The sequence below is a fragment of the Ictidomys tridecemlineatus genome, unplaced genomic scaffold (genome assembly GCF_052094955.1).
Source record: "Ictidomys tridecemlineatus isolate mIctTri1 unplaced genomic scaffold, mIctTri1.hap1 Scaffold_50, whole genome shotgun sequence".
Taxonomy (NCBI): Eukaryota; Metazoa; Chordata; class Mammalia; order Rodentia; family Sciuridae; genus Ictidomys; species Ictidomys tridecemlineatus.
The window spans coordinates 826,868-853,952 of record NW_027523264.1 but is presented as its reverse complement, the minus strand read 5'-3'; the positions used below and the strand labels follow the sequence as shown (position 1 = coordinate 853,952).

The window sequence follows — 27,085 nt, the reverse complement described above, 5'->3', positions numbered from 1 at the left end:
CTGTGGCCATGCCCCCCAGCTGCCATCCCCGGATAGTAGCAGAACCACCCCAGGGCCACCTGTCTGGCCTGTTCTCCACCAGCCCCTGCTTCCCCGGCTCTGAGGCCCCCTCGAGAGGGAAATGTGGGAAGTGCATTGCTGATCCCTGCTCTTTGGGCCCTCCAGTCCCAGCCTGGGCTGCTGACCCAGCCCTGTGCCACCAGGCTCTCCTTGAGTTTCACGAGCCTGCCCCACACCTGCCTTGGCATAAGGGAGCCAGCAGATGATGCCTGCTGAGACCTCTCCTGTCTACTCACACCCATTTCCTTATTAACCACCCTCCCTTGGGCTACAGGAGTCGGGCTAATGTGATTTCCTGAACATCTATCACATTAATCCACTGGCTGTCACCTTGTTTTTTGAGCCAAATGAAAAACATAAACTAATCTTTAATTTATAACAAACTAGTGACACCTGAATTTCATTAAACCACGTGGGACTGAGGACACCTTTGCCTTCATTCCAAATGCATGGGGGCAGCCCCACGGGGCACCATGTTTTCTCAGCAGGTGGGATGCTGGCCAAGCAGCTGTCACCAAGGGAGGAAAGTTGGTCATGCCCTCTAAAATCTCTCATCTACTCCAGCTTTTATTTGAGAAAACTTTTCTCATTTTGGAAAGAAATACCCCAGTACCCTTGGCTCTGGAAATACTGTGACAGCCCTCTGGGAACACCTTCCATCACCAAGTCATCTCTGCCCCTTCTCCTTCCACAAATTATTTCATCCGACTCCGGTAAGTACTAGGAACCATAGTAACACTGCTCACCCACCTGGAGCACAGGTTGTGCATAGCCACTGCCACAGCTGGTCCGCCTGCTGGCAGGTTCTGCCTCCTCACACTCAATCCTTGGCAGAGACAAAACAAAACCAAAATGCACTTTTGACTTTCTTTTTTGACTTTTTTTGACTTTTTGACTTTCCCTAAACAACGATTTATGTAGCACATGCATCGTAGTGAGTATTATAACTAATCTGATGCTTTGAAGCCCATGGGAGGATTTACACAGGTCCTGTGCAAATACATGGCCACTTTACATAAGGAACTTGAGCAGCCACACATTTGTCTTTCTGAGGGATCCAGAACGTGTCTCCTAAAGACACCGAGGTAGTGGGGAGGAATGAAGCCTGAGCTCATGTACCCCTGCATCTGTCATTGTGCATCACACACACTGGCCTGCATGGCCACAGCTGGGAGGAGCATGTCTCTGAAAAACTCTGAGCTACTAGAGCCCCATGTCCCCCCAGGTGCAGGTAGATAGAGGGCCTAGAGGGGACATCACCTTGAAAAGGGGAGAAGCTCATCAGTTCAGCTGTGACAGCCACTTCAAGCCCATCTGCCAGGGGATGGGGACTAGAATGTCCCAGGCAGGCACTAAGAGCAGTTGACCAGTGGGGGCAGCCGAAGGAAGATGGGGACAAGAACACTGGTCCATTAAGCAGCTGCGGTTGCATGGCCTCCAGCTAGATCCCCAGGGGCATGGCCTGTGTTCCCGCCTGCTGCAGTCACTCAGTGGATCATAGCGTGATGCTGAAGCCAGATTTAAAGTTAGGTAGTCAGTGTAGTTAGGTAAATTGGGTCTAATATCGAGTGAAATCCAAAATGGAGGCTGGGAATGACTCAGGGAAAACACAGGACAATTCATGGAATGTTAATGAAGTCCCAAAAAGGCCCTATGCCAGAGTCCATCCCAAAGAAGTGATAATGAAGTCCTTCCTGATCAGATTACTTCTTTGGCCCACCTGTGTCCCACCCCTTGGGCCCTCCAACCTACATTCCATCACCAAAACTATAAAAAGGGGAGACAACCGCACTTCCACAGATTCCACCTCTTCGGTCCCCTTCTTCCTCCGGGAGAAGTCTTTTCTGCTGTCCTTTAATAAACTTCTAATTTCTACTCTGACCTTGCCTCGGCGTGCTTCTTTGGTGTTATTCTTCAACATCAGGGAAGCAAGGACTCATCACCGGCCAACAGTCACCGGTCAACAACACAGGACCTGTATACATATGCACAGGACCACGTGTATACATATGCACAGGACCACCCCTCTCTGTCTGCAGGGCCCCTGAGATGTCAGTGACTGTGAGCTAATCTTATTCTGGGTTCTGAGCACCTTCTCCAGCCATCGCACCTACCATTGTAGTTTCCAATCTGGTGAAGGGAAAAGAAAGACTCCTGTGGGGGTGTGGGTAGCAGAGGGCTCTTGTCATCAAAGACCCTTTGAAACAGCCAGTTATTAAGGCTATGGCAGTCCAGAGGGGGACAGAAGTGTGACTTCAATGCCCCTGCCCAGAGGACCCCTCAAGCCCCTCCTCAGACCTGGGTTCTGTATCATTAATTAGTTGCATAGCTTTGAGACATTTCTCTATGGATTTTAAAAAAATGCATTTGTAAATTAAGGAGCTTGTCACGCTATTTATTTATTTGTTTATTTTATTTTTGGTGGTGCAGGGGATGAACCCAGGGCTTGCTTGCTGCCACTGAACCACATCCTCAGCCCCAGTATCAGACTTCAAGAAAAAGTAGAGCTTTTTTGATTGAAGTCCAAGGTAGGAGATGGGGCAGTGTCCTTTCTCCACTTTTACATAGTAGCCCTGCCCTTCACAAGATCCTGAGGATTCCTGTAGAGCAGGGTTTGAAAACTTTCTTATTTATCTTTTTTTTTTGTGGGGGAGATGGTACCAGGGATTGAACTCAGGGGCACTCAACCACTAAGCCACATCCCCATCCTTTTTTATATTTTATTTAGAGATAGGGTCTCACTGAGTTGCTTAGCACCTTGCTTTTGCTGAGGCTGACTTTGAACTCATGATCCTCCTGATTCAGCCTCCCAAGCTACTGGGATTACAGGTGTATACCACCAGGCCCAGCTTTATTGTTTATCTTAAGGTACCTATTTATCCACATTCTATCTCTGCAAATAGCCAATTTTTTTCAAGCCTGGATCCTGTCCTAACTCTGAATTTACTTCATTTGTGTTCATTTAGCTAATTCAGCATTTCATTATACATAGCCTTATTTTCTTCTCTGGTTAATTATATAAGTAAATCTTGTCTCAAGAACCTTGAGAGCAGAAACCTGCTTCTAGAGACAGAATAGGCATTTAGGGTTAGGGTTAGGTTGGGTTAGGGTTAGGGTTAGGGTTAGGGTAGTTAGGGTTAGGGTTGTTAGGGTTAGGGTTAGGGTTGTTAGAGTGAGGGTTGTTAGGGTTAGGGTTGTTAGGGTAAGGGTTAGAGTTGGGGTTGGGGTTGGGGTGGTTAGGGTTAGGGGGTTAGGGTTAGGGGGTTAAGGTTTAGGGTTGGGGTTGGGGTTAGGGTTTGGGGTTTAGGGTTAGGATTAGGGTGAGTGTAGGGTTTAGAGTTTAGGGTTAGGGGTTGGGGTTAGGGTTAGGGTTGGGTTAGGGTTAGGGTTTAGGGTTTTGGGTTAGTGTTGGGGGTTAGGGTTAGGGTTAGGGTTAGCATGTATTATGATTTTATTCCTTTTTATTGGTGAATTTACAGTATTACATTGTATGGCTGTCTCATGTTTTATGTGCCTATTCACTCATTAGTTGGTTGACATTTGAATTTTGGTTATTATCAATAAAACTGCATTGAACATTCATGTCAATATTTTATGTGGACACATTCTTCATTTCTCTTGAATAAATACCTATAAGTAGAATTGCTGAGTCATATGTTCAGTTTGTAACTTTTTACAGTAGCTGTCAAATTTTCCAAATTGGGTGTACCATTTTATATCTCTACCAGCAGTATGAAGGGGTTTTCTGTTTCTCTGTATAGCAGCATTTATTATTATTTTTTTGATTGTAGCTATTATCAGTATACTTAACTATAGGTTTAATTTACATTTTTCTAATGTCTAATAATGTTGAATGTCTTTTCATATGCTTATTTTTCCCTCTGTAAATCTTGTTTGTGAAATGTCCGTTCAAATCTTTTACCTATTTTTTAAATTGAATTATCTCTTACCTATTGAGTTGTAGGTGTTCTTTACATTTATGTGGTGCTGAGGATCGAACCCAGTGCCTTGTGCATGCTAGGCGAGAACTCTACCACTGAGCCACAACCCCAGCCCTGATTATTAGTATTTAAACAGGAGTTGAAAGCTATACTTTTTTTTTTCCTGACAAGAATCCTGCTTAGGGGCTGGGGCTGGAGCTTTGGCTTATTGGTAGAGTACTTGCCTAGCATGTGCAAGGCACTGGGTTCCATCCTCAGCACCACATAAAATAAATACATAAAATAAAAGGTATTGGTTCCAACTACAACTAAAAAAATAACAAAACAAAACTATTTAAATTAAAAAAAGAATCCTGCTTAGGTTGATAGCCACACTTAGCAAATTATATGTAGAAATATTCAAATAAAGAAACTATTACACTATAACTTCCCTGAACTCAGGGATGTATAGTTGACATTGCTAAGGGTGTATAGACCATGAATTCCTTTAAGAGTCCACATAGGTCAGCAAGAGTTTAAAAAAAAAGAAAGCAAATCCAGAAAAAGGACAATGGGCCATATTTATTTGTACCTTCTCCTGCATAAGAATTCATAAAACTGTGAGACTGTGAGTAAGTGAATGACATTTTAGGAAAATATATTGTGTGGTTTCCAGCTTTGGAAGCAAGTAAGTAAATGGATGAAAATTTGACTAAGTAACATGGTGGAGCTATCTTAGCAAATGTTAAGATTTCTTGTAAGAATTTATTGCTTAATGATAAAGGATGCAGACTTTTCATAAAGAGGATAGAGACCATTGAGAATACTACTTGATCTTTAAGGATATGATTGCATAGAGTAGAACTCTTATCTAGTACTTGTTTTTTGGAACTGTGATGAACTCTCTTTTTTAATTGCCTTTTTCTAGCTAGCACTTGCTGCCATTCCTACTCCTATACCTCAACCAAAATAGCAATCTTATTTTCAAAATCTTTTGCTAGCTTTTTTCTTGCATTTTTTTAGCATATACCATAAAACTCACTATTTTAATGTGTACAGTGAAGTGGTCTTTAATGTATTCACAGTGTGTTATAACCATCACTATTGTAATTCCTAAAAATTTCTCCTACTCCCAGAAGAAACTTCATACCTGGTGTCAATCATTCTAAATTTCTCCATATCCTGGCAACCACTCATCTGCTTTCTTTCTCTATGAATTTACCTTTCCTGGACATTTCATGTAAATGGAATCATATAACATGACCATTTACATCTGACTTCTTTTATATAGCATAATCTTTTTGAAGTTCATTCATACTGTAGCTAGCATATTATCTGAGTTTCATTTCTCTTTATGACTGAATAATATTCTACTGAATATATGTACCACGTTTTGTTCATCCATTAATTGATGGACAATTTGGTTGTATGACTTTTTGATCATTACAAATAATGCTGCTATAAACATTTGTGTACATGTGCTTTGTGCGAACATTTATTTTTAGTTTTTTGGATATATCCATCTAGGAGTTGATGGAGCATACAGTTCCTCTGTATTTAACTATATTAAACTTTTCCACAACGGCTGGCACCAATTTACATTCCCATCAGCAATGCATGAGGGTTCCAGTTTTTTCCGTACTCTCTCTACTCCTATTATTTTCTTCATCTCTTTTTTTTTAAATTATATCCATCTGCATGGGTGCTAAGTAATTATTTTATGATTCTGATATGCATTTCCCTGATGTCTAATGATACTGAATATCTTTTCATGTGTTTATTGGCCATTTTTATATCTTGTTTAGAAACATGTCTAATCAAATACTGTGTCTAAAATTGGTCTTTTTTTCCCCTCTTTCTTCATAAGAGTAAATTTTTGCCTTTTACTGTCTCAGAAATAGCTTTGGATATTCACTGTTGAGCTTGGATTAGCATCATAAATTCATCCTGGAAAACTCACTCAAGGCCTACCTGCCATTTTTAGATATGATGATAACTGGGCAAGCAGTATTTTCTGTTTTTGATTGGTGGACGGCTTTTCTTTATTTTCCATTAAAAATGTTTCAAAAGCATATTTTGATGGAGTTATTGTCATGGCTGTAATTTGGATTTGGGCAAATCTTATTGGGAAATTAATTATGATAGAATGATAACGTATCTATGGTTGATACTCTTATTGGTGCTCACTGGAAGTGTTAAAGTAGAATCTAGAAAACTATTTATTGGTTGTTTATAGAAGAAATTAGTGCATAATAAAGAAAGTTAAATTATGTGCTTTTTGAGATTCTTTTCAGCTTTAAGATTCTGAAATGTGTCCCAGTGAAATGGTATGAAAAGTATCTTATTGCATCATTATTTTGTACAAACTTTTTTTTTGTAAAAAGTTTGATTCTCAGGGTAATGTAGATTTGCCTTGAAAATGTGGAATTACTTCAAAAACAGAACGAAGTATTATGTACTTTATTGTTTTTAAGAGATTTAATTTGTTTTACTTTGTTGCAGTTGAGATAGTTTGCTTTCAGTCCTTAAAAAAAAATGTTTTCTTACAGATTAGCAAGACATCTACAAAAAGAGGCCCAAGCTCAACACAACAATTCTGAATTCACAGAAGAGCAAAAGGTACCATCAAATAATATCTAGATATATTCAATTCCAAATGAAATTGCTCTTGAGTCCATTAAGCAGAAAAATAAACAAAAAACTGTTATATTTAAGTAAAAAAAATCAGATTGATCATGCTTTGCCTAACATTAAGTGAACATTTATACAGATATATAACTTATCACTTAATGAATTTCTTTTCTTAACTATTTAGGCCTTATTTAACTCTAACGGAAGTCATCCACACTTTAGTTGAAAAGCATGGGTAACCCAAAGACTGGAGTTTGTTCCGAGTCACTTGGAAAAACAGAAGGATTGGGAATAAGTGCATTCCACCTCAATGCTTAACTCTGAATTTTCATAACTCTTTATTTATCACCTCTCAAAGCAAAAAAGAAAACACACACAAAACCCCCCATACCAAAAAACAAATGGAAAAAAAATTAGGTCAAGGCAAAAACTTGGCATACAGACCTGTCAGCTAAATAAACATATAAGATTGCAAAATGTTTCACTACTGTTCTTTCTTCCTTGAATTAAAATTTTTGTATGTCAAGTTGATTCCTTGATAGAGATTATGTAAAAGGGGATACTTTAAAGTAACTTATTCTAAAAGAAGAGAAGAAATGGGAGGAAACAACACCCATTTTCTCCTGGCTCAGAGTAAGTAGTGTTAAGTCAATTTTTAATCTTGTAGATAGTAAAAAATATGTGTTAGTCTTTTCTTCATCTCTTTTTTTTGAATAAATTTTATTTTATTTTTATTTATTTATTTATCTATTATTGGTTGTTCAAAACATTACAAAGCTCTTGACATTTCATATTTCATACGTTAGATTCAAGTGGGTTATGAACTCCCATTTTTACCCCAAATACAGATTGCAGAATCACATTGGTTACACAGCCACAATTTTACATAATGCCCTATTAGTAACTGTTGTATTCTGCTACCTTTCCTATCCTCTACTATGCCCCTTTTCCTCATCTCTTAAGAAAAGGCAGTGTGAAAACCCTGGTGACCTAATTCAGTCTTATTAATACTTTTCTTTTTTTGCACAAGGGGAAATGGGAGTAATTTTTTGCATAACTTTTTAATTAAACTTAAGCAAGTTTTTAATCCATAGGCCTGTGTTTATTGATTCTTAGTTACAGGAGTTTGGGGAGAAAAAGCCCCCAGAGGGTTAGCCATATTTCTTGCCCAAATATATTTGTATTTTTAAAATATTTAAAATCTACTTAAAAAAATTATGTTACTACAATTTGAAAGGGTGTTTTTCATTTTTCCTTAGTAAGTGCTAATATCCACAATAGATTTAAGAGACTTAGGATGTTAGTCCTGGAAAATAATTATCACAAAGGAAATAGCTGATATGCTTAAGGAAAGGAACAAAGACTATACACTATCCCACTTCTGTAAGATTTGTGAAATCTATCTAGGAACTGATTAGGAAGTGATCAGCTGGCATCATTGAATTAAGACTTAAAATATCTAAATCTTGATGAATAGAATCTTAGATATCCAGGTACATAAATTAATAGTTAATGAAGTATGTTATGAATATGAAGACAATAAAAAATGTAAAAAAGTTTTAATGATCCCATATTTTAGTCACCTATTTGCCTTCAATTAGTTAGATTTCTCCAGCATTTGTTGCTCAGGAGTAGAACCTGTGAGCCACATGGCCTGAGATTAAAGTCTTTTGACCTCCTAAAACATTTTAAAATTACAAAACAAACAGGTTAATATCAAAAAATGAACCTTGTTAAGTGATGAGGAAAAAATTAACATTTTCTTCATTTTCTTTATTATTCTGAGACTAGAGTTGTTGTTGATAATGCTATTGATTCTTTAATTTATAGCTGTCCAGCTTGTCTTTGGTTATAAAGACCCCCAGATCTTGTACTCCAAAAGATCCAGGAGGCTGCAGGACCTAGGGGAGAGAGCTGAGACCTAGAGTCAGAAGACTTACGTCTTGCATCCTGGCTTTGGCTCTGGGCCTGGTTTTCCTTATATAAGAAATGAGAGATTAGAGAACTCTTAAGTGACTTTAAAAGGTCTTTCCTTCCTAAAACTCCAGTGACCTCTACCTGTGAAGTGGTCTGTACCTCCTCCTTTCCTGGAAGCCTGATTTCTGAGGAACATATTATTTATAATACCTGCCCAGGAGGCATTTCTGGCTGCCAGGTGTAACTGCAGACCATATCTAATTAAATTATATATAATTAAATTATATATAATTAAAATAATATATAATTAAATTATATATAATTAAATCATATCTAGACCTATCACCAAACCAAACTTGATTTAGAATTGGTTGTGGCATATTAGTTTAGAAGAGAATATATACTCATCTCTCTCCCACTTCTCAGCCCTTTGTCTTCTGATTCTCTTCTCTAAAATCTGCAAGGTGCTAGAAAAGGAATAATAATTTATTTAAAGAAGTATAGATCTCTTTTGTAAATTTTTAAATTGTAGATGGACACTATATCTTTGTTTTATTTATTTTTTTTAATGTGGTACTGAGGATCGAGCCCAGTGCCTCACACATGTGAGGCAAGTGTTCAACCACTGAGCTAAAATCCCAGTCCCTATAGATCTCTTATAAATAAAAATTCTTGATTTTAGTAACTGACAGTTAAAATTATCTTGGGATTTATAGCATTTTTTTTCCTACAGAAAATCATAGGCAAAATTGCAACATGCTTGGAATTGCGAAGTGCAGCTTTACAGATAAATGGATTTTTTTAAATGAATTATTCTAAATTGTTCTGATAAGATATTAGACATTCATGCCCAAAGCAATATTATCTCAGAAGGGTTTTATAACAATTGGAATTGATCAGTTGAACTCACACTTAAATGATTTAGTTCATACTTTGTAAACGGTAGAAATAAAAGATATGATTCTAATTTTTTCTGTTTCTATTAGCTTGAATATTCCAAAAATCAGTTTGGAACTTTTCATTTTCTACCTTTAAAACAAGAAATATATTTATTTTAAATATTTTATTCTTGCCATTTAAAAGACATAGGGTGCAGTGAAATCTTTGTAATGAAAAGATATAATATGCATATTTTAAATTTAGTCCACACAGTCCCAGGAAGAATTTAAACTGGAGGACCTGAAGAAGCTAGAACCAAGTAAGGTTTGTTTTATATTTTTTAGTGATATTCCTTTAGGAAGAGAGTTTTATCTGTTGTGAATATTAAGATTGTTTAGCACAGAAAGTGATTGGATTTATTTCTCTTATTTTTTGGTGCTTTTAAAATTCCTACAATATTTGTATTTTTAATTACCATTTGGATTTAATCTTTATTATAGAATATATATGTTGTACTTCATCTAAATATCCAAATTAACCTTTAATTTGTCTTAATGGCTTTAATAAGATTATAATTATTTTGATAAACATTTTCAGTAGAGTCCAGTAGAGAATATAAGGTTACAGTCATTAATGCCCATTCACATTACATGTTATTGAAAACTACAGTCTGAATGTTGGGAATGCATTACAAAGTGTTTTTTTTGTTGTCTCCATTTTTTTCCCTTCTTCAAAATTTTAAAAAGTAAACAATTCCTTCAGTTATCTTGTTGGTTAGGATATTCCCAAATAAAGCCTTTCTGCTATTTCAAATGATTGCTCTCTTAGAACTGTCTGCAGTATGGGCAAAGGCACAGTGTGAATAACTGAATGAATGTAAGTTAATGTAGCCTTTTTAAAAAAACTTTTTTAGTTGTAGATAGATACAATACCTTTATTTTATTTATTTGTTTTTATGTGGTGTTGAGGATCGAATCCAGTACCTCACACATGCAAGGCAAATGCTCTGCCAACTGAACTATAACCCAGCTCCTGTACTCTTTTTTTATTGAGATAAGATTGCACATCTCAGTGCATTTATGTGACTAGGGAATAGTAGATTTTATTTATCCAACTAAGTAAGATTTTTAAGTAGGGAATCATAAAATCAAAGCATTTTCAAACAGAAAGGAGTCTCAGACTTGTGATCACATTCTCTATTGAGGAAAGAAATGAAATGATTTGTTTGTCCTGTTTCACTTCAATCTCCAGTAAGTGAGCAGGGCCTAAATCTCAGAACATTTGTCAGTGTATCTCAGTTCACACTAGTGCAATTTTTTTAATGTAAACATGCTTTGAGTAAGAGATAAAATATTAATTTAAGAACTAAAGAGAGCCTTGCACAGTGGTGCATGCCTGTAATCACAGCCACTCGGGAGGCTGAGGCAGAAGGATATCAAATTCAAAGCCAACCCTAGCAAAGCAAGGCACTAAGCAACTTAGTGAGACCCTGTCTCTAAATAAAATACAAAATAGGGCTGGGGATGTGGCTCAGTGGTCAAGTGCCCCTGAGTTTAATCCCAGTACCCCCTGCCAAAAAAAAACTAAATAGAATGTTCCAATAAATTCCACAAACTGCCAATATCTAATTCATTATAGCAATTCTAACAAAGACATATATTATTGAGATAGCTGAAATGTGATTGTATTGCAGATCCAGGATAGAAAAAGGATTCTCAGAGTATACTGAAGGGGATCTGATTTTCTGTTGTTTGGGTTGGAAAAGAGAAGTTAACAACAACAACAGACAACAACAAAGGAATGCATAGCAGATTTGTTGTGATTCTGGTGGTTTTTCCACAGTTTTAGATGATCATATTTCATTTCTTCAGAACACCATTCTTCTGAATATGGCAAGAATTCTGTCATTTTAATAGTTTTGGTTTCTTTATGTAATCCAGATCATAAAGTTTTGTTTTATTTGTGGTTCTGGGGATCAAACCCATGACCTCACACATGCTAGGCAAGTATTTCACCACTGAGCTACATCTCCAGCCCTAGATCATAAGAGTTGGAGATGTTATAAGAGACACAACTTATATTCAGAAATAGTTCTTATGCCTATATCCAATGTATATAAGGATACTAATCAATGTAATATTTCTCACAAATTTTGGGGTTTTTTTGTACCTAAAACTTTATTTCTCAAAAGCATTAATAAATACTTTGTATAAGATTGAGATATAATTTATATAAAGCACAATTCACCAATTTAATGTATCATTCAATTTTTTTAGTAAATTGGAAGAGTTATGCAGACATCACCACAATCAATTTTAGGACATTTTCATCACCACAAGAAGAAACCCTATTCCCATGAGCAGTCATTCACTTCTTGCCATCCCCCTAAAATCCCTTCCAATTCCCAGCCCTAGAAAACCATTAGTTTGATTTCTGTCTATAAATTGTCCTATTGTAGACATTTTATTTAAATGGACTCATATGATATATGATCTTTTATGACTGACTACATATAAGATTATTTTGAGAAAAACACATTGATGGCTTTAAATAAAAGATCACAACAGTTGTTTATATGGTGGTTCTACTGAAAATTATGTTTGTGTGTGAGTGTGTGTGTGTGTGTGTGTGTGTGTGAGAGAGAGAGAGAGAGAGAGAGAGAGAGAGAGAGAGAGATGATGCAGGGGATTGAACTAAGGGCTTTGGGCATGTTAGACAAGTGCTTTACCATAAACTATGTCACCAGCCCTCAGTTTTTTATGATAAAAATTATTAGGATTTTGGCTTCTTATTCAGTCACTATTTCCTATTAGTTGTTTGTTTCCAAACAAAATTTAAGAATCTTATAGATACACAGAGTGGCCGTAAAGACTGTGGATGTTTATTTCATATATTTATTATCTCTTCTCTTCCTCTGAGCATACTCAAGTACTTCTATTGCCTCACAAGATCTTTCATTAATTGCCTTTTTTTTTTTTTTAGAATAGCATCTATATGCTAAGCACTCGAATCCTCTCAGTAACATTCTGCTAAGGACAACACCAACACTAGCTTGTAAGTCCCAGCAATGAGTTTTAGGGTCACCTGGATTGGTTCTTTCACTATGCTGTTAGTAATACCTGTAGTGGTGCTGTACTACATCATTCCTAAGTACAGCTCTCCAGTTCAAATTCCTAAGAAATTATTGACCCATGTATTAGTCGAAGATCAGGTTAAAATCTATTACTTTTTTGGCTTTTTAAAAAAGATTTGGAATAGAAATGGAAAGAGCATTTTGGAGATTCACTTTATTATACTTTATATAATGTTTTTCATTTGTACTTTTCCCTTCTTGATAGTTATCTTTTTAGATGATTTTAATTTGCTGTTGCTTCTCAAAGAAACATAAGTGAGTATTCTGTATTTCAGTAGGGTAGACTCTGTAATTTGGAATTTATCCAAGCAGGGCACTTGTTGTGAGTTAATTATTGAGTTGGAATTAAATATTTTCTACAAATTGGTATTTAGTAATATTTCAGATTAAGTATACTTATTCAAGCTTTCTTTTTAAAACGTTAAGCCTCTTCTAAGGAAAATAGTGAATTCTAACTTTTAATATGTTGAACTTAACTGGTTTCCTTTCTTTTAAAAAAAGTTTTTTTTTTTTTTAAATTTAATGCGTGTGTGTGGTGCTGGGGATCGAACCCAGGGCATTTCCCATATAAGGCAAATCCTCTACCACTGAGCTACATCACTAGCTCTTGGCTGGTTTATTAGGCTGATGTATTCTTTACTTGAACATTTTGAAATCTTTTAAATTCTGCTGAAAATACTAAAACTATGATTGTGAAAGTCTGAGACATTTTTTTCTTATATTAATTGCAGTAATGTACTGCTGCTTACTCAAGCATATCTCCCCACCACCACCCTGCAAAATTCCCTTCTGTTAAGCCACCCTTCAAGGCTTCACAGAAATCCCACCTCTCCCTGAAAGCTTTCTCTGCTTTCTCTATAGAGGCATAATTAAACTCTGCCTCCTCTCCTGTATAGAATCATTTTAACTATCCATTGTCAGATTCTCACATGTGTTATTTTCACTTGTATTTGTTTTAGTCCTCAAAGAGATTTGAATGAACTCTTCCCCCACCCCAGAGCCTATTGAATGCTTTAAGTGTAGTATGAACTTGGCAAGATTGTGTTGAGTTAAATAGATTTGAATGTTTTGAAAGAATCTTTTCCTATAATTTAAAAAATAACCTTTCAAAATTGAGGCAGCTGCCCATTTTCCTACCACAAAAATGAAACACGTCAGTCACCAAAAGCAAAATGCATTTTGATATTTGCCTGTGTGTCATCTTTTGAGGGTTAGCTTCAGGAGGTTGGTAGGTCTGTGCTCCAAGAGAATAGCTGGGAGTGCTGAATTTTCCATGGTGGAGTAGCATCAGATGTCTGCCATGTAGTGATCCAAAGTGTGTAAGTCCTACCAAATCAGCCAATGAATCTCCAACCCATGACATGCTTCATACTTATGATAATGTCTTTTGTAAAATTCAAGCTCCTCTTCAATTCCTCCTAAGACATCATTGCTAGTATTGGTAGAAAGAAAACTCTATGTAAAGTTTAAGCTATTTTAAAAGAACAATAGAATCTGTTATTCCATAGTTGTTGAAAATGTAAACCTATAATACAGTTATAGAAAGTAAAACAGAATTTGTTTTAAAGCTATTTAAATTTGTTCTAAAGCTATTCACATAAATTAAATGTTTCATAGTACTTTAACTTGTAAAAATAATATAACAAAGCTATTATTCTAAAGCAAATACTTCCTCTTCAGAGCTTTGATACCAAAGAAATGAAAATACTATTTAATTATTCTGTTACAATACAAATGCAAGATAACCACTGAGCCACATCCCCAGCCCTATTTTGTATTTTATTTAGAGACAGGGTCTCACTGAGTTGCTTATGCCTCACTTTTGCTGAAGCTGGCTTTGAATTCTTAATCCTCCTAAGCCTCTGGGATTACAGGTGTGCACTACCACACTCAGCCAAGATATTCTTAATAACCAAGATATTTTTCAACTTTTTTGTTTGTTTTTGACGTACTGGGGATTGAACCCAGGGGTGCTCTACCACTGAGCTATATTTCCAGTCCTTTTTATTTTTATTTTTTAAAACATTTTTAGTTGTAGATGGACACAATACCTTTATTTTATTTATTCATTTCATGTAGTGCTAAGGATTGAACCCATTGCCACATGTGCAAGGCAAGCACTCTACCACTGAACTACAACCCCAGCCCTTTTATTGTTTTATTTTTAATTTGAGACAGGGTCTCCCTACGTTGCTTAGGCAGATGAACTTCTAGTCCTCCTGACTCAGGCTTTTGGTACCTGGGATTACAGACACATGCCACCATAACAGGATCAGCTTTTAAAAATTATTGTTATATACATTTTTAATGGTTGATTTTTTTGCTCATTTCATTAAACTCTTATTACAATATGATCATTTCTGTGTGTTTGTTTCTGGTATGAGTGAGACATGATCTTTTTGTTACCTGCTCCCCATTCTTGGTATCTATTCCATTGTTGTGTAAGTGATCAATATTTATTAATATTACTTATTAATATTGAGTTGATTTAATAGTTTAGTAATAATGATCATGCAGAAGTATAGAAAAGATGTTCTTGTATTAAAAATAAACAGTACTTCTTAGTGAGATAAGAAATATTAGGATTCTAGTCAACTAGATCAAAAAGGTCATGGAGAGAGGGAATGTCCATTTTAGATTTTCCCTTGCCATTTTGTATACATTTATTTAGGCTGTAATTCTCTCAATAGCCTGTAAAGGAAGTAGCATTCTCATTTAAGAACTGGGGAGATTAGAGTATTTATGTAAATGTTCAAGTTATTGTTGTAATTGTAGGGCTAGGTTGTGGTTTAAACCTTCTACTTTGATCTCCTGCTGCTTCCCCTTTGCTTGTCAGACTTAAGTTCCCACAGTCCTTTCTGTGCCTTGAATAAGGCAAACTGTTTTCTACTTGGAACCTTTGTTGTTGCTCCAGCCTGTTCTTTAATACCTGGGAAGCCTTATGCTAGAGCCACTTATGGATGATTCCTCTCATCTCAGGTCTTGGCTCAAATGTCTTCTTACAGTTTAGTTTTGAAAGGCACCCTGTCTACCTTAGCTACTCTACCAGGTTCTCTCTGCTTTTACACAGCATCCTGCTTGTATCCTTCATACCACTAATCACATCTTACATTATCTTGTTTATTTGTTGGCATATTTATTGTCTACTTTTCCTTAGTAAGGTCTAAGGTCCAAATATGATTTCTTGATTACTGTGTATCTTTAGCACCTAAAACAGTGATTGGAACATTGTGAGTACTCGGTATGCATTTGTTGAGAAGAAGAAAGAGATAAAGGATGAAGAAGAGCTAAAGGGAGAGAGAATAAGAGTGAGTAATGAGAATCTGGGTACAAGTTTCCAACTTCTTTCTCACTGTATGATTGACTCCTATTGGAATAAGTTATGTAATTACAACCTGTTCTTTTTGAATTTCCTTATTTAGGAACCCAATATGCCATACTCCTTTTAACTGAAATCTGCAAGACTCCAAAATTAAAGTCTGAGTAATTAGAGTAAAAACCATGGGTTGCCCAATTAATAATGCTAAATATTCACCTTGAAATAATTGCAGGTAGTCACTAGGAACCCATAAATTGGGAAATGAAACAATAAATTTCATAAAATACTTTTCCAGATACAGATAGAATTGTAGAACATCTGTCTGTAGGCTTACATGCCAGAAAGTAATCAACCAGAACACAAGAGGTGATAGCATTATGTTGTTTGATGACTTCCCTGAGGAGAAAGTCTGCTGTGTGTGTGTGTGTGTACACACGTGTAAATATATATATATATATATATATATATATATATATATATATACAAACACACATATATATATATGCATGTATATATGTGTGCACACATATACAATAAATTTCATCATAAAAGGAATATTGGAATTATAACCTTGCTGCTACAAACCTTACCAGTGTGATAAGTATTGAGGGAAATCTATTTAGGATAAAGAATAAGATGTGATTATCTATTTCTCTTTAATTAATCATCTTCAGTATCAATCTTTTAATTAAAATACTTCAGGAGAAGAGGTATTCTCTTTCACTGGTACCCCATATCACCTAGGACCTTGTACATTGGAGAACTATTTTATGGTTCATTTTCTATGAGGGCTCTGAGACTTTCCTTGGAGATCTTACAGTACTCTGAAAATACTGGTACCTGCAGTCCACTATGGACATTTTTATTTTGCTAAGACACTCAGTAGTCAATTGCAGAGTCTTAAAATGATAGTGAAGCTCGGAATTTAAAATACATATATTAATGTGTGCTTAATACACTATAAAATAGATTAAAAGTATCAATTTAAGATATAACATATAAGACTAACTAATATATAAGACTTACATAACATGTAAGACTAAGATATAAGACTAATGTTTGTCTATGTCTTTATTCTAGTCCTAAAAAATATTCTCAAATATAATAAAGAATTTCCATTTGATGTTCAGCCTAGCCCATTAAGGTAAATAAATAAGCATCCATATTTTGTCTTCTGATTTTATTATCTATTTTATGCCTGTTTTTCAAATATTTATGTATTTTTTTCCCTATCAAATTTGGTATTGGTGATATGACTGGTAGCAATGAGATGATTGACATTGACATTTATATCAACATCAACCTAATAATCAGCATCTTATCTGGGAAGTTAGTGGCTATGAGGGTTAGCTGGTGTATTAAGTGGAGTAGCTCACTAATTTTTCTGTCCTTTTTTATATAGGAGAATTTTAGCCCCTGGTGAGGAAGAGCATTTGGAATTTGAAGAAGATGAAGAAGAAGGTGGTGCTGGAGCAGGGTCTCCTAATTCTTTTCCAGCTAGAGTGCCTGGTGGGTACAAAAAAATGTACATTATATAATTCAAGGTCAGGTGTTTGGAACTTACTTTTGTACTTGTTAGTGGCGGGTAAAACATCTCCAGGTTTGCCAATCTTAAGCAAATTATCATGGCCATTCTGTTAGCGGTAGCTATCGGTTTATTGTGAAAGTATCTTACTATTTGTGTCAGGGATCCTCAAAACATCCCATGTTTAGTGATTGGCTAGGTATACAGGACTCAGCATATAGCTGTACTCACAGTTGTATTCTGAGTCATTACAACAAGAAAACACAAGAACAAAATCAGCAAAGGGTAAAGGCACACAAACAAATTCCAGAGGAAACCAAACTTCTAAGAGTCCTCTCCCAGCAGAGTCAAATATGTATTTGATTCTCTCAACATTCTCTCACACCTGTGAAATGAAAAAATATTGTCTATTGGGGAAGCACTGTAGAGATTCAGTGCACAAGACACTTATTGGGGTTAGCGTGAACCAAAACTACAGACTCCAGGAAGAAAGCAAGTTTTCAGCACAAACCATATTGTTTGCATGGACGGTTTAGGCACAGTGATCTTCTTAACAGGGCATGATGGGAATCCTGCTGAAATCCAGGTTCCCAGATGCTAGCCATAGACCAACATTGTAAGTAGGCTTTCTAGAGTAACTGTTTGCTATGTTAATTCTTTTCTTTATATATCTAGCTGTTCTTTAAATAATCATATATGATTGTGAAACCTGGACCTGGAGGAATAGATACTAAACAGTTGCCCTTAACAGGGAAATAAAGAATACATAGCAAGTCCTTTTTATTTTTGGAAGATCTTGACAAGGTTGTAAAATACCCTAGTCAAGCACCCTGAGTAAATTATTTGCCTCTTCTACTTCTATACTTTCTTCTGTTCTTATACAGTGCACAGTTTTTACTTCTGATGAATTAGTTCATTTTTGGAAGTGTAGAAATAGCACTGTACTATTGTGATGCATTTTTTTAAAAGACTCTATGCTTTATGGTATAATTAAATATAATATACATATCATCCAGAAAACTTCATAATTAAAGTCATATATCAGTAATTTAAATACTCTTTGGTAGAAGACGTTTGAAATATAAACAGTATAGGCTTAGACCAATAACATACCTGCGCTTTTGAGTCTAACATCTGCCAATCAGTAGTTAAGTGACTGTACTTAATTCTTTATAAAAGGAGATGTTGACAATGTCTAATTCATAGGGTTACAATGAAAATTAGGCACCACATACAAATCATTTGGCATTATACTTTTCATTTGCTGGGGTAGTGGTGGATACTGTATTTTCATTATCACCTATAAATGATGCTAACAGTCCTACACCATAGGATTATTAGAAAAATTACAATCACTATAAAATGTTATTGTTAGTGTTTCTTTGGTACAAGGTAATTATTTCCAATCTGCTTGTCTTTATGAATAAAGAGCTATATTTTACTTGTTATATTTGTAGGAAATTCAAGATTGCTGAGATGATGTGGTAAATAAATTTGCTAAAATTTTTCTGCATTTTTTATTTCCTTTTCAAACCACATGCTGTAATTGAAATAGATTCCAGTTCTATAAATTTCTGGGTTTGGTTATTTGTTCACTAGTTATACTTCTGTAGCAAACAAGATCCTTAAAGCAGATGATGTAAGTCATGAAATGGACAGGTCTTTATGGGGTTCAGGTTGCTGAGTTGAAAAGAAACTCTGTAAATTAAGTCTATTTGCTATGAAAGATTAAGCCCAAAGTAATTAGATTTTTTATTCTGATATAGCATTTTGGTATTTTATTTCAGAGATACAGAAAGCTAACTAAACCTTTCTATTCCATGAATTATTTTCCTCAAAGTAAGAAAGAGTACATATAGTTCAATTGGCTATATTTGATTTTTGATCATATTTTCCAGGGCCTGTGTCATTATAAAATTGAAAATGTCATTGAAGGACAATTTGACCTTTAACTTAATTGTAGAATGGGAAAAAAATTGTTATACTGTGGACATCCAAGATTTCATTCGTGATAAGGCTGTTGTGTCTACATTATCATGGCAGGGTGCTTCTAAGAATTATAACATTTTTATTACCTTTATTTTATGTAATTTATATAATTGTAAGTTTGTTGTACTTTTTTTTTTGGTACTGAGGATTTAACACAGGGGTACTTTACCAGTGAGCCACATTCTCAGCCCTTTTTATTTTTTATTTTGAGACAGGATTTCACTTAGTTGCTTAGGGCCTCACTTAGTTGCTGAGATTAGTCTTAAACTTGGGATCCTCCTGCCTCAGCCTCCCAAGTCACCTGGATTCCAGGCTTGTGCTATAGCATCTAACTTATTGTGATCTTTTTAAAAAAAGATTTATTAAGGTGTCCCTTACATATATAAAAGGCATCTTTTTTAATGTACAGCTTTATAAGTTTTGACAAACACACATGGTAAACACTACTACTGTTAAGCTAATGAGATAAAGTATAATATATGAATATGGTATGATCAAGAGTAGTTTATTCCCATTTAAAATCAAAAATGGATTTTTATCCAACCTTTCTTGAAAAGAATAAAAAATTGTTGAACCTTTCTTTGACATTATTATCATTTTCAAAGCCTTCAATTCTCATAAGACAGTAACTTTTTTGTACTGCTTTAAACACTAACTGGCTTAAGTCCAAATAGTAGTTTAATTTTCTTAAGGTAATCTCAGTAGATTTCATTTAAATAGAGGATAAAAATTTATAACCTATTATTTATTACCTGAAAATTTATTTATCATGTTGAATATTAAAGCTTCTAAATGATAAACCAAAGTAATACAAATTTAAAAAAAAATAGCTGGCCAGGATTATATGCTTATAATCCTAGCTACTTGAGAAATTGAGGCAGGAGGATTGCAAGTTTGAGGCCAGTGGGGGCAACTTTGTCTCAAAATAGAAAGAACTAGGGATGTAGCTCAGTGGTAGGGTGCTTGCCTCACATGTGTGAAGCCCTACATTCATTTCCTAGTACCACATGCACAAATAGCCATGTCACAATTTTAGACAAAATTTAAAAAAACGTTTCTGAGTGACCTAAACATAAGCCTAGCAATCTCAACATTATTCTAAATTTGTATTGGTTATTCATCTTTTATATAGTCTTAGATATGTACAAAAAATGTTTTTTTGAAACTCAAAATGAAGAGTGAATTTAACTTCTTTAATATCAAACCTGTACTTGTTTCTTTCCTGCATAAATATTCAATTCTGAGTTGAACTTGAGAGTTAAGCAAATATGTATTTCATTTTCAGCTAAAGTGCAGTTTTTTTCTTACCCATGCATATAGGAAGTTGAAAACTGCAACAAAATATTCATTGCTGTTCCATGAATATTAGGGCATCCTTATTTCACAGAATTTCAGAATATATTTAGGGTTAAACAGTAAATACCACCAAAGTGTGCAGATAGACTCTGGCTCTCCGAGCACATCCTTTCTCTCAAAGTCTCAAATTCTCATACTGAGCCAAACAGTCAGAGCCAGAGTCCCTCATCCAGTCATGTACTTATATTGAAAGGAAAGGAAAATACCATTCAATGTTATCTGGTAGTTCTCCTAGCTGTTTTTCAATAGTTTTAAGGCTTGTTAATATTCTATTACTCTCAAGCAGTTTTGAAAGATTTCTTTTTTATAATTTGTTTCTACATGTTTGTTTGTAGTACTGGGGATTGAAGTCAGGGATGCTCTACCACCTAGCTACATCCCCAGCTCTTTGATTTATTTTTTTATTTTGAAACAGGGTTTTGCTAAGTTGCCCACGCTGGCCTCTCTTGCCTTAACTTGCCAAGTTGTTGGGATTACAGGCATGCAGCACTATGTCTGGCTCAGTTTGTTTTGTTTTGTTTGTTTTGTTTTTTAATCCACGAATCTTGTCACTTGAAGTCAAAAGGTTTTCTCCAGAGCTTTGCAGAAATTGGTTCATAGGAAATGTCTATTGAGTAGGCTCTTCATCAAGGCTCTAAGCAACATCTGGCCTGCTTTTTCTTTCTTTTTTTTAAAAGAGAGAGTGAGAGAGGAGAGAGAGAGAATTTTAATATTTATTTTTCAGTTATTGGCGGACACAACATCTTTGTTTGTATGTGGTGCTGAGGATCGAACCCGCGCCGCAGGCATGCCAGGCGAGCACGCTACCGCTTGAGCCACATCCCCAGCCCCAGGCCTGCTTTTTCTTGAAAGTCCTCTGGCCACTCAAATTTTAACCCAACACCTGTAGTAACTCTTCCTTGCATGCTAAATGGCATCTGTGTATGAAGCATATACCCACTGATTCATCTTAGGTTTTGTGAGAGTATTTATTATTTTTTTCCAGATATGATGGTGACACTTAAGAATTCAGCCATTATCCAAATCACATATTTCTGAACACAGAAAAATACATATTTCTAGTACCAGTCAATAAAGAAAATGAAAACAAGAATATACTCATATAACCTACATACAAACAACTTTAATAAAGTATAATTTTTGACAGACCTAGAAATATTATTGTTTGAATGCTAATGACCCCTAAGATTTTTATCAAACTTTTAATATAATTTCAAAGTGAATAAACTTCTTATGATTTTACTCTTTATCTTGAAAGGTTGGAGCAGTTCCTCAACTACTAATCAGTTACCAACCAAAAGAAATTGTGCATGTGTTTTCATATTTTCACACAATTTGTATGTGTGTACAAATTGCAGATGTGCAGTACAAATTGCAAAATTTTTCTCTTGCTAGATTTTTAAGACCCATTTCATGTTTTGTGCCATTTACAAAATGTTATGACCAAATAATGATTTGACAATACCATTATTTTAAATTATGTTAAAATTATCCCAAAATAATAGAAAATATTATTTTATATATATCCTTTTTATTGGATTTTAAAATTACAAAGAAATGTGCACTTAAAAAATGTGTGTGACAGACTTTGAATTGGTAGTATCAAACATCTGAATTTAATTGCAAGTATGATAAATCTAAAACAAAGAAGACATAAATATATAATCACACACATATGATAATGCTTAGTTTACATTTTAGATATCAGGTCCATCTCTGTCCTAAAAGTATGGACAACAAATTTTATACTCCTTATTCATGACATTTAATTCACCAAGCACCAAGGCAAAATGAAGACTGACTCACCTCTTATTGAAGTAAATGCCTGTGACAAACATTTGTACAATATCATGTAAAAAGCAAATTCAAATCAGTGTTTTAAAAAAATATAATCTTTGGTAATTTTCCTCTTTTAATGTTCTTACCTAGACAATAATGTACTATTTTGGAACAAAGACTGTCATGCCATTTCCAATTTTGGACTAGAAATTGTCCTTATGGTATGATATGAGATATAAACAATAGAAATTTTTAAAAAGCAAAAATAAAAAGTTGAAAGAAAAGAATGACTTCCTCTTCTGCATGTGAGGACAGGGCCTTAAGGATCCCACTGACCTTCATATCCATGTCACTCCAGACTCATCCTCGGGTTGGTGGTCCTTTTATTGTCTGATTCTCCATGATCTCTATGGCTACACAGAGACTATTGAATGTGAGGCCATCCTACTTGATACTTAGACCTTCATTTTTCTCAGCACCCTCTTGGAACAAAGAAGTTATGGGCGGGGGGGTGAGGGGCTTCAGATGTTCTCCCATTGTTTTTCTGTACCTGTTGCAGGTACAGTGGTGTTTCATTGCTGGGTCTGTGTCAGTGCTGTTGGGTGCCCAGCAGAGGCAGAGGCCTTACTTGCACAATTCCCTTTCCTCTCCACAGTGGCAGTGGCTGTAACATTCTTGGCTAGGTCAGATGTTTTTACACAGTTTTTAAAACATTCTTAAGCAAAATTGTCTATGTTTAACAAACAGCCATTTGGGGGATCCATAGCTACCTTCATAAATTGTTTTCCACAGATGAAGCACAATGAAATAGAGCAACTTAAGTTTTTACCCAAGTACCACCTGTTAATAAACAGTTTCCATCAACAAGATGGACTTTTTGGTATCCCCTATTACAGTAGTGTGGTAAAATGGTTCCAAACCTTCCAATTCATTGTCATTATTTTATCAGAGTTGTCTTTAGGTTTAGGCTTAGAATCTTCCTCTCACAGAAAATCACACTGAATTCAGTAATTCCTTCCAACTCTTTTTGACACCAGTGAGAGCATGCTTACTCTGGTTGGTGCATAAGAGGTGGTTGGGGGCAGATAAGTCAGAAAAAGACGTGCTTTCTGTGTTCAGTACAACTTGGGGCTCACCAGCTACCAATGGCTTCCTTTGTCTTGCAGTAAAAACTGAAAGTGGAATTAACCAAATGAACACAGTCCTGCTGCTCACTGCTATATGAGTGTTAAAGACCTATCATATTGCTATCTGGGCTACTCAGTCTCTGTCCATTCCTGTGAATGTGCACTGCTCAGTGTACAAAGTTCAAATGTTACTATTTTTTAATCAATCCCTTACTTGGGAGTTCTTAGTGACAGCTCAATAACATCCCTGGGATGTTATTGAAAACTTGGTTTGGACAGCTGTAGCCATTTAGAGTTTTCCATATTTAAAAGTATGAGGCACAAATAGTGGCCTCAAAAAAATGTCTATATTCTAATCCTGGGAACCTGTGACTGTTATGTTTACATGGCAAAAGGAACTTTGCAGAAGCTTGAGATGGGGAGGTTCTCCTGCAGTTCCTTTTAAGGCTTTAGGGACAATTAAAATAAAAATATTAAAATGAGACATGATGGTTAAAAGCATGGACTCTGTAGCCAAACTGCTGTGTGATTATGGATAATTTGTTTTTCTATGCCTCACTTTTCACCTCTGAAAAATAGAACTAAACTATTGTTGTGAGAATTAGATGAGAGGAGTAGGATAGTATGTAGCACAACACAAATACTCACAAGTGTTAGCTATTTCTTATTTACATAGCAGTTCCATTTGGAAGAACATTTCTTCTGATCTTTGCTCTAGATCTGAGAGCAGATGATCTAGCTGGAATAGCACAGTTTACACTGGATTGTGTGTAGTGATTTCTTTCTTATCCTTGTTAGTCTTCGAATTTTATGAATGTAGTTGACTTGTTCTCATATTACACTATGTAATTGGATATGTTAATTCTTCACTTAGAAATCTTCCTTTTAATGCATTGGCTCAATTTACAACTATCATGGTTCTATCTTTGATGCAAAAACATGCACCCTTTTTCATCTACCTGGGAGCTATAGATGGTATGGTATTATTCTAGTATTTGATCTTCTTTTATGTTTATTATTTCTTCACTCATTGATATAGATTCTCTAGCCATTTGTTTACTAGAGCATGATAACCTCTAGAACTGGAAATTCAGTTATTCATTCAATAAAATATTTCTTCAACAAAGATCTGTTTATTCCTTGTGCATACCACAAAAGGAACAGTTCCCACACCTTTCAGGATGCTTATTGTGTAGTCAGCAAGACAGAGCCAAAAGCACATGATTATGATTAGAGATGTGCACCAATGTCGTAGGTTGGCAAAAAAGAAGGGCTGAGGGAGTTCAATAAATCTGGCCAGATTTAGGACTCACTGAGTATGTAAGAGTTGACCATGTAGAGAGAGCACATCATAGAGCATTCTGAAACACCTTAAATAGGCACCTTTCTATGTAATCTATGATCTTAATTACAGTCAGCTTCCTTAATTATGGAACACAATGTTTGACATTCTACCTTGAATTAAACAAGAAATTCAGACTTGAAATCACTGCCTCCATATTAAATTATCTGAAGCATAATAATTACATTAAACCTTACTGTGTAGTCTCAGGCAAAAAGATTGTTGGTAAGGAATATAGCATCAGCCCTACCATTTCAACTGAAAGATCTAGATAATGACAGCTTATAAAATTGACTCACCCCAAAGTAACAACAAGTTTAATATCAACTTGGCAAAAAATAATCTTAACATCAAAAAGACTTTGAAAGTTGTAAAGCAATCATCTTTTGAATGTCAAAACAGGTAGTAAAGAGGTAATACATAAAAGAGGTAACATTCTTGGGGGTTTTGGGGGTGGGGTGGGGTGGGTTCTCTTTTGTCTTTTTTAGAACTGGGGTTCGATTCCAGGATTTTGCAAATGCAAGGCAGACACTTTGCCACTGAGCTACATCCCAACCCAACATTCTTAATGTATAAAGAAAAATGTTAATTGTAATAACCAAAGCAGAATACATGAGAGGAACAGACAATATGAGCAAGCATGTGAGCATGCACACACACACACACACACACACACACACACACACATTTTAAAAATACCCGTTAAACATATAAAAAGATACTCAACTTTATTTTTAATAAAAACATAAATTAAAGCTACTGTTGGAGAGTCTTAGGGGAAATAGATACTTATTAATCACTGGTGGGAATAGAAAAATGGTGCAGTTCCTTTGGAGGGGAATTGAGCATTCTCTAACAACATATAAGTACATATTTTTTCCTTAGCAATCCCATTCCTGAGAATTTATTCTGAAGATGCACCCCCAAAATACAGGAAAAAGAGGGGAAAACATATGCATATACACAAGATTCTCTGTTTAGGTGTTTTTTATAATGATAAAAGTTAGAAATAATGTAACTGCCAAATGAAGAGTGACTGAATAAACATAGGATGCTGTGGAAAATAATTCAGAAAATCTCCCTGAACTAATGAGTGATTTTTCAAATTATTGTTAGCAGAATTTATCAAGGTAGTTCACATTCGCAGATTAAGGGGAAAGATTTCATAAAGTTGTCAACAATGCAGAAAAAGTTTTCAGTTAAATTTGAAATACAGCCTTGATTTTAAACAATTCTTGGCAAAGAACAGAAAAACATCCTTAACTTGATAAAACATGGCTACATGACATTTACAGCCCAAAATCATTTAATGATGAATTTGAACAAAACAAGATTATCTATTACTTCTTTTCATCAGCATTGTTTTGGAAGCTACTGCACTAGGACAAGAAAATGAAATATAAAAGGGGGGATGTTCTTTATTTGCATATTTATGAATATATAGAGAATATATGCAAAAACCTATTCATAACTCACTAATAAGATAATGCAGTTCCTGGATATAAAATCTGTACAGACAAATCAATTCTATCTCAAACAAGTAATAGTTGCTTAGAAAATGAACTATTATAATATTTATAGTAGTATTAAATAATATCAAGGACCTTATTATAAATTCAACAAAAGAAATATAAGAATTTTATGTAGAAAATAAACCTTTGTTGAAAAAATAAAAGAATATCAAAAGAAAATGAAACTGGAGCCATCTTGAAATTAGAGAAAAAGATGGAAGAGTGACTTAATAATTGTTATGGTTTGTGAGATGTTGAATTATACATTCTCTTTTACTTTTTTTCATTTCTCTCAATTGAATTGTTTATGAGAATGCATTTTATAAAAACAGTGAAGTCATTATTCTTTTTTTCATTTATTCATAATAGTTATTCTTGACATTAGATTCATTTGGACTAATTATAAATGCATGGAATATAATTTGCTCCAATTCAGTCCCTTCACCCTCCTCATCCTCCCTCCCACTGTTCCCTTTCATCCACTTTACTGATCTATTTATTTACATTTTTTAAAATTAGTATCTTATAGATATTCAAAATGATGAGTTTCATTATTGTATATTCACATATGTGCATTGGAAAGTTAGTTCGGGTTCA

General features: G+C 35.0%; 1 protein-coding gene across 1 annotated transcript in view; it reads left to right on the top strand.

The window, feature by feature from the left end:
* The first annotated feature begins 6,538 nt into the window (after positions 1-6,538).
* The window catches only part of LOC144373820 (axin interactor, dorsalization-associated protein-like), a 28,720-nt gene continuing 8,173 nt past the window's right edge, over positions 6,539-27,085 (top strand). Inside the window, exons 1-2 of the mRNA XM_078036799.1 lie at positions 6,539-6,599; positions 17,262-17,368. The gene's annotated coding sequence lies outside the window, so the exon portion shown is untranslated. The remainder of the gene's footprint in view (positions 6,600-17,261; positions 17,369-27,085) is intronic.